The sequence below is a fragment of the Schistocerca cancellata genome, chromosome 2 (genome assembly GCF_023864275.1).
Source record: "Schistocerca cancellata isolate TAMUIC-IGC-003103 chromosome 2, iqSchCanc2.1, whole genome shotgun sequence".
NCBI classification, from domain to species: Eukaryota; Metazoa; Arthropoda; class Insecta; order Orthoptera; family Acrididae; genus Schistocerca; species Schistocerca cancellata.
The window spans coordinates 346387717-346394644 of NC_064627.1; positions in this window are offsets into that span (position 1 = coordinate 346387717).

Below are 6928 nucleotides of genomic sequence, written 5' to 3' on the forward strand. Positions count from 1 at the left end.
TCAGTGACAGAGCACTTCTCCCTAGTTGTCAAGTCAAGCAATGGCCCTACTACGTCAATATGAACATGCTGAAATTGTTCTTTTGGTATCTCAAACCAAGTGTCATCTGTGCATGACATTCCAGTTTTTCTCCATTGGCAGGCTGTGCATACATGCGTCCACTTTTTGCAATCCTTTACATTAAGCTACACAAAGCATTTCGTAATGAGTTGTGTCATCGGGTATTTGCCAGGGTGCAACAAATTGTGAAGCTGTTCGAACATGATCTTCTGCAGTGACTTGAATACAAGGGGATGAGTGTGATTTTGCAAAATTTCACACAAGAGGCATCTCTCTGTGCCAAGAACTAGGCAATGTTTCGCCCATAAGTTGGTCATGTATTGTAGACTAAGTTCATGAGATGTTGATCTTGCATCTGCACCTCTCTGAATTTGGTAAGAACAGATGACAAGTGGTCTGAAAAATCACATCGTATGCTGCCAGTAGTTCACAGTCATAGGTCGACCATTTGTGCAGTGAATTGGTCAGTTTACATTAAAAAAACCAGTGCGGACACTGTATGCCTGCCACTTCTTGCTCCAGAACTGCTCCAATAGTGAAGTCACTCGTGTCAGTAGTAAACGTGAGTTGAGTATGCGGAAATTGGTGTACAAACATCTTAGCTAGCATAAGATGCTCTTTTATTTGCCTGAAGGCATGCCCTGTGTGAGGTGTCCACTATAGCTTAAATTGCCAGTAGTATTCTTCCCTATGAGAACTTCTGTGAGTGGTGCCTGAGAGATGGCTACATGATGGATATGGTCATAATAGAAACTAATCATCCTAAGGAAATGTCATGAGTGAATGTCACATCTGAGAACCATCCAGGTAGTGTCGTCATGCTGAATTCCTCCGACACCTGGCGGATTATGCACTGTGTAGCATTGTGTTCATCCTGTGGATGTAATGATTCCAGTCTTGTGTCAAAATAATGCAGCTGAAGTTGTTGCAGTCTGATGAAGAACGTGATGCATTCTGGTAGGAATCGTTGACATTTGTCAGTCGAGCTGTGATGCTAAGTGCCATTTGACAGACATATGGCAGAAGCATGCCATGACATTGGGGGAGTGGCATAACCAACAATGCCAGTAATGGAGCAGCCACTGCCCTGATGGTTTGGATTACTGCGGGCAAGGTCTGGTAACAGCTGAAAAGGAAGTTCCATGTAAACAGTTCCGCAAGCCCAAGATCCAAAGTATGAGACTTGGCCTGATAGGTGGTGACTGATGAATCATCCATTACATGAAGCTGTAAGGGTAGGAATGGCGCTCAATGCTCAAGGTAGACTGGGAGGTGAGGGGACTCACAACAGAATCCATGTAAATGGGAAATAGTTGTTAATCAGTGCAGTCAAAGTTGTAGAGTCTGCTTCCGTGTGGTGATGGTATGGGAGACGTTTTGTTGACATAACATGGAGTATTTTCATTTGAATGGCCTTCATGATCCTGTGAGCCTACTGTGAACTGTGTATTACTTTTGTGTAGTTGCAAGGTGGATGGCAGTTCTGTGCAGTGTTGCCTAGTTGCATGAGGAACTAGCAAAGCCACCCCTTTACTGGCGTGTCAGCATGCAGGGCATGGTTGCCAGTTGTGGGGATGTTTGTTGAGATTGTATGAAAGTCACTGTCCTCTGTGGTAGAGTTGACATCATGCTCGGTGGCAGATGGGCAAGATTGGTCAGTCTCAGCTGCAGTGAGGTGGTAGGCGAGGCACGGTGAGACTGCTGTTAACTGCATTCAGCGGCCTGCAGTACTTATATATTGTCAATGTTGTAATATCATAAACATTCTGTCCATCAATTACAACTCGCAATCCAGTGGTTCGTGTTAATGTGAAGGCATTGCAAGTTGAACTTAAGGTGGGAGTAGGTCATCCCAAAGAATCCAGAGTGTGTGATCCAGCATCAGTTTTAAATCCAATAGCATGCGTAACTGGCACCAAAGCTGTGACGGTATCCTGTCTCCAGGTTTCTGTCACAAATAACTTGTAACTGCTTCTTCAACATCTGAAAGAGGCATTGGACAAGAGCAGAATACATATCAAGGCAGTATTAGCTCGGTGCAAAAAATAATGTCACCAATCACATCCACATGTTCACTGAGGTGACAGTCACGTGACAATTTGGTACTGTCACTTGATGTATCATATGTAATGAGGATGTGCTTGACAATTGTGAACCAGATAGTGGGTTGATATAGGTGAAATGGCAGCAGTTCAGGTTGAGCACTATAACAAACAGTGGTGTTGTCGGAGAATGGTTGTACCTATGACCAAGGTGAAATCTGGAGTACTACACTGGGCATGTGGGTAGTCCTAGGTGCACTAAGAAAATCCAGAAATTGTCTGGCAGGTTGGACCACATAGTGTGGCACAGACAGACTGCACATATTTGAATGTGGCGCAGCAGACACACCAACAGTGGTGAACACTCACAAATGTGGCTGTTTGAGCAGCTGATGCACAGTATTTACCTGATGTGTGTAGAGTAGGGTCTTGAGTGAAATCAACTTGAAAATTATCTGTAGGATTCCATTGTTCATTGCCACTGTCCACTTCTTTGTACTGCATCGATGAAAGTCATGTTTGCTTTTGACGAATAAGAGTTGATCTGGGGTTGGCTGTAAAATACTGCACATTTATGTGTGAAAATCACTGTCCTGCCTTGAGAATTGTGATGTATGGCAGTTGCACAGTGTTACAAAGCCTAGTATCTAAATTCGGAGACATACAAGCAAGAAAATGATCCACATGTGGTTGTTGTGGGCCACCAATGTGGAATTTCACCTCAGGATAAGGTAAGGGTTACATTAGTAACGGGATGTTCCTAGTTACAACACTCTTTATTTATCATACAGCACAAGTAAAAAAGCATGTCACTCTGCTTGGCAGTCAGAGTGTGAACTGAGTCCACCTTACAAAGAAATGCATGGTGAGGACACAGTCAGTGGTCAGAGAGGCTCCTACCTCAAGAAGTACCCACAAGGGGCCTGACAATGATGCTTCCATTTAATAGTGAAATAACTATTAATTTTTGACTGGCACTTTAATGCTAACATTAATATGACATCAGAGTAAAAGTTGTATTTTACAGAAGAAATTACTTTTGGTGTAGAACAATATCAAGAACAGATATCAGAAATGTTGAGACCATGACTTTATTACCATATATTTTTCACAATGATAATCAGTCTGTGATAGGGAATTACATAAATTTGAAATAGAAAAGAAATTAAAATTTAAACCATGATAAACTCTTCAAGAAACAATACGGATTGGTGTACACAATGTGTCAGTACTATTAGCAACATTGGCGTATATTCTTGGATTGGGGCATTGTGATCAAGAGTTGAGTTTTTATAACTTAGTACTGTAATGTCATTCCTCTCTGACAGTTTAGAATACAAAGAGGCATTTAAGCAGTCATTTTCCCACATTCCAAAAGCCAATGCAATGGAAAGAAACAAGAATAAGTGATACGATGGCAAGTACCTCCTACAACGCATTTCACAGTGGTTTGCAGAATATAGATGTAGGTGTAGATGTAGACAACAAATGCTACATGATAGGTAAAAAAGCTGGCAAACTCTGGTCTATTAGTAGGATACTGGCAAAATGCGTTCACTTTAGGAAGGAGACACTTATGCGACCCATCCAGAAATAATTCTCAAGTTTATGGGTCCCATACTAAATAGGGTTAACAGGGAATACCAAATACAATTTAACTTTATTAACACGAATCCGAAGGGACCAAAAAATCAGGAGTTCATGTTAAGTGAAAAACACAGATTTTAATAAGTATACATGCACAGCAGTACACTAATGTGTAATACACTACACTATCAATCACATTATTGTAGACTTATAACACTATAAAGTGTTTGTAAAATCCAAGTACTCACAAATTATGTACATTACTTTCTTGGAAAAAATTCGGTCATGGTTCGCTGATGTTCATGGGAACGGTAATACTTCATAATTTCACAACCAATTGTAATGATAGCGTCCATAAACCCAGCAGTGACGTCGAATGTTGAAGCGAACCGTTCTAAACAGTCCAAGGCTGTAAACATCTCCAGACGAGTAGGTGGAATGGTATCTGTATTCTCTTCCTCTTCACTTTCTTCTGATGGCCCTTCTTGCACCTTGTTCACAGCTTTTGGCACATCCGATTCCACAGAAGCACATACGGCAACATTGTCATCTACACTAATGAATTCTTCGAAACTAATCCCAGGGTTCACAACGTCCTGCAGAACTGTCCATTCATCAGGTAAAGTGGCATCTTCTAACTCGTGGACATCTTCAGTGTTGCTATATCTTCAAGCTCTGTTAAAGCACTTCCCTATATGATGTGGCGATACTAAGTTCCAGGCTGCTGCGATGGCTTTTATTGCGTCGAGCAGATCCCAGTTTGGGGATGCACTACGGTTTTCAGCAGCACAAATTGCAGCTCTTACAAATCGCTTACGATAAACTCTCTTTATGAGAGAGATTATGCCTTGGTCTGAAGGCTGAAGGCAGCTTGTGGCATTGGGTGGAAAAAACTGAACCTTTATGTTGGATAGATTCAGATCATGAACGTTACGGGCAGTACATCTGTCCAATGTAAGAAGAACATGTCTATTTTGAGCAACCATTCGACTGTTGAAAAGAAGAAGCCACTTGTGAAATGATATGCCATCGATCCAAGATTTCTTGTGGTGAGAGTAGATGCATGGTAAAGTGTCCACATTTATGTTTTAAAACAACATGGTTCCTCAGATTTACCGATAACCCAGGGACGAAACTTCTCACAGCTGTCAGCATTACAGCACAGTACAACAGTCACACGTTGTTTGCTTCATGCTCCACTGTGACACTTATCACCTTTTATACCCAGGGCGTGATTTTGAAAAAGATTGTAGAAACATCCAGTTTCATCCATGTTAAACACATCACACGAGGCATACTTTTCCCTCACTCAGTTGAATTCATGCAACCAGCTGTTCACACTTTCTTCATCAACTTTATTTGCTTCACCACAAATTTGTACAGCTGAAATTGAATGTCTCTTTTGGAACCAATACATCCAACCAGCAGAACAACGGAAGTCTTCGATGCCCATATATTTAGCAATATCATTTGCTTTTGACTGAATCACAGGGCCAATTAAAGGTATGTTAGATGCACGCTTATGATTGAACCATTCTAGCAGTAATGTCTCGATATCTTCATACTTGGTGATACAAAGTCATTTAGATTTGTTTCCAGAACCTGATGCCACAGCATTAATAATTTATTCTTGAATCTTAATAATCATAGATAAAGTAGATTTAGGTATTCCAAACTGCTCTGCAATTGCTGTTTTCTTGGCATCACGGTCCACTTCATCTAGAATCTTAAACTTTAACTGTACATTTAGATCTGTCTGTTTCCTCTTTGTCATTTTTGCATGCTACGGTACTGGTTGTAACTGTAGTTTTTATTCAGTATTCCAACTCAATAGGGCTATGACTAACAGAACACCTGGCACTGAGTACATTCCTAAATGCTGCTGCACACATTATTGAATGTCTCACAATGTACAGCCTACGCTGATTGTTGAGGCGATAATCGCAGATACCGACCTACAATATATTAAAAGTGAGTCAGCAATAAGTATAATTAATTAGCTTTGTAGCTACATTTCCTACATCCATTTTGAAAAAAAAATTACACTTTAGAACACTCTGAGGTCGGAGGTTTGTGTTACACTGAAATTTAATTACGTTAGGAACTGAAACAGAGTTCGTAATTCGCCTTAACCGAAATTCATGTTAACCGATAAAACATACCATAAGAACTAATGTATTCCTGGTGGGACCAATATTTTTTTTTTTGCGTTAACTGTGAGTTCGTCTTATGCGAGTTCGCGCTAACGAAGTTATACTGTTCATGCAAGTAAGGGTACCATGAATGGTCAAAGATGTTTGGCTTATGAAATGATGAAAAATCTGAACCAACAGATGCTTGTACAAAGACTCCATCTATTCCATGAAAGCATACTTACTCAGTTTCAAGAATCATTTATTACTTTAGAAATCTAGGAACTTACTATAGATCCCTATCTATTACTCTTATAGCAACTCTGAAGACAACACTGAACTTATTACTGGGATCACAGTAGCATTTAAGCTGCCATTTTTCCTGTGTCCCAAACACAAATGGAACAAGAAGGAAACCTAGTATGTTATTTAGAGGAAAGAGCCCTCTGCCATGCACTTCACAATGATTTACAGAATATGGATAGATTTAGATGCAGAAGTAAATGTAGATGAAGGCTTTTTGTCATCTCCTACCAAACTATTCTCGTTGCATTTACTTAGTCCATTGATAACTACTACGGAGAATTTATAGTTTGCTTAATTTTGTTCACTGGTTTATGATATGAATCCATGTCCATATCTGTGTATGATTTAAAATAGTATATGCAGCCTTACAAGAGGAGTTATTCTGTCGAGACTTTTTCATGACCTTGTCAAAATCTTTGTGCACATAACAGAATTATATTCATGAAACTATTGAAATGCTCTATTTTTGAATGCCAGAAAACAGAAGGGAGCAATGGACTGCACCACAGTTGAGGAACTAAACCTTGAACAGTGGAATATAAATTCAGTTGTTCTGCAAGGGTCTTTGTTGGATTCTCTCCTGATTTTCCCCTTGACATGTCTAAAGGGGTGAAAAGACTGTTCAGGTAGTGTAATGTTATATTATGGTACAAGAATACTGATTTAAGGACCAAACTGAACTACATCACTTACATCCACAACAAAAGGTAACAGGCCTAGGCAAGACCTAGAAATAGACAGTAATGAACACAAACTAAATGTAACCCTACACATAAAATTTCTTGGATCTATGAGCATGCT